This window comes from Mustelus asterias, unplaced genomic scaffold (genome assembly GCF_964213995.1).
Source record: "Mustelus asterias unplaced genomic scaffold, sMusAst1.hap1.1 HAP1_SCAFFOLD_1321, whole genome shotgun sequence".
Classification (NCBI taxonomy): domain Eukaryota; kingdom Metazoa; phylum Chordata; class Chondrichthyes; order Carcharhiniformes; family Triakidae; genus Mustelus; species Mustelus asterias.
This window is the reverse complement of record NW_027591266.1, coordinates 934-2,581: the sequence shown is the minus strand read 5'-3', so window position 1 is coordinate 2,581 and position 1,648 is coordinate 934.

Sequence of the window (1,648 nt, the reverse complement as noted above, 5' to 3'; positions counted from 1 at the left end):
GTGAGTTGATGCCACCCTCTGGGGGGGGGCAGCGGTTTTGGGTCGGGGTCTTGTTGGAGGCACTGGGCAGCAGGGCAGAGTGTTCACCCCACTGCAAACTTGACAAAAATCCCCCTCTTCCAGGTAGTCTTCCTCATAGACCTCCCTCCCAAACCCCCTCGCCAGCCACGCTCCCTCTGTTCCCACCACCAAACCGCCCCACCCCCACCATCACCACTTTGGGTGGGCACGATCCCTCCCTTCCACCCCCCTTGACAGGGCATGGCCCCTCCCTCCAAGGGTGTAGATCTCCAGTTGTGACACAGCCTGGGCGTTTGAGAGATGGTCGCCATCTTGGTGCCAGGGGCACACCAGCCATCTTGTGCCCAGCAAAATCCTGCCAAGGCGGGCTCATTTCCGGTTCTGTTGGTCTGAGCTGTGGCACCCGTTGGTGTTTCTGCAGCTGGAGCACTGCGAACAGTTCTGGTCTCCTCACCCTCACTGAAGGAGGGATCCACTCGCATCGGAGGCCGTTCAGAGAAGGTTCACTGGGCCGATTCCTGGGGTGAACGGGGGGGGTTTTGTCTTATGAGGAAAAGGTTGAGCAGGTCGGGGCCTGAACCCATTGGAGTTTAGAAGAATGAGAGGGGATCTTATTGAAACAGCTTAGATTCTGAGGGGGGGGGTTTGACAGGGTGGATGCTGAGAGGATATTCTCCCCCCCCCCTCGTTGGGGGTTGGAATCTAGAACTGGGGTAGGGGGGCACAGTTTGAGAATGAGGGGGTCTCCCATTGAAGTTGGAGATTAGGAGGAATGGGGGAGCAGGGCTCAGAGGGCCGAGTGGTCTGCTGTTCCTATTCTTGTCCTATCAGTAACCCAGTGAAGTGTCGATCGGGCTAATGCGAGGATGGCTGCTGCTAACTTTTGTCACTGGGACACCTTTCGTGTGACACGTCTTTATTTATGGACAGCCAGACGATTACGAGAAGGATCTCTCTCTTTCCCTCTCTCTTTACCAGAAGTGTGTGTGTGACAGGAACTTGGCCGGGTGGTTGAAGAGTGGCCGTCCAGACGCAGGATGCTTGTGGTCAGAGTGTGAGTTTCTGCTGCCTGAGGCAGTCACCAGGAGGCCAGAGTGCAACCAACGGCTCCCCCGCCTGTGAGACATTGAAGGTCGTGGGTTTCATCCGCACCCCACAGACAGAACATCCCCCCCCAACCCAAACCTGATGGGACCCTCCCCCAATATCAGTGCTGAGGGAGTGCCGCGCTGTCGGGGAGGTCGGCGCTGAGGGAGCACTGTGCTGTCAGAGGGTCAGCGCTGAGGAAACGCCGCCCTGTCGGGGAGGTCGGCGCTGAGGGAGCGCCGCGCTGGGGGTGGTTGGGGGGGTCAGCGCTGAGGGAGCGCCGCACTGTGGGAGGGTCAGTGCTGAGGGAGGGTCAGTGTTGAGCGAGTGCCGCACTGTGGGAGGGTCAGTGCTGAGCGAGCGCCGCACTGTGGGAGGGTCGGTGCTGAGGGAGCGCCGCACTGTGGAAGGGTCAGTGCTGATGGAGCGCCGCACTGTGGGAGGGTCAGTGCTGAGGGAGCGCCGCACTGTGGGAGTGTCAGTGCTGAGGGAGCGGAGCACTGTGGGAGGGTCAGTGCTGAGGGAGCGCCGCACTGTGGGA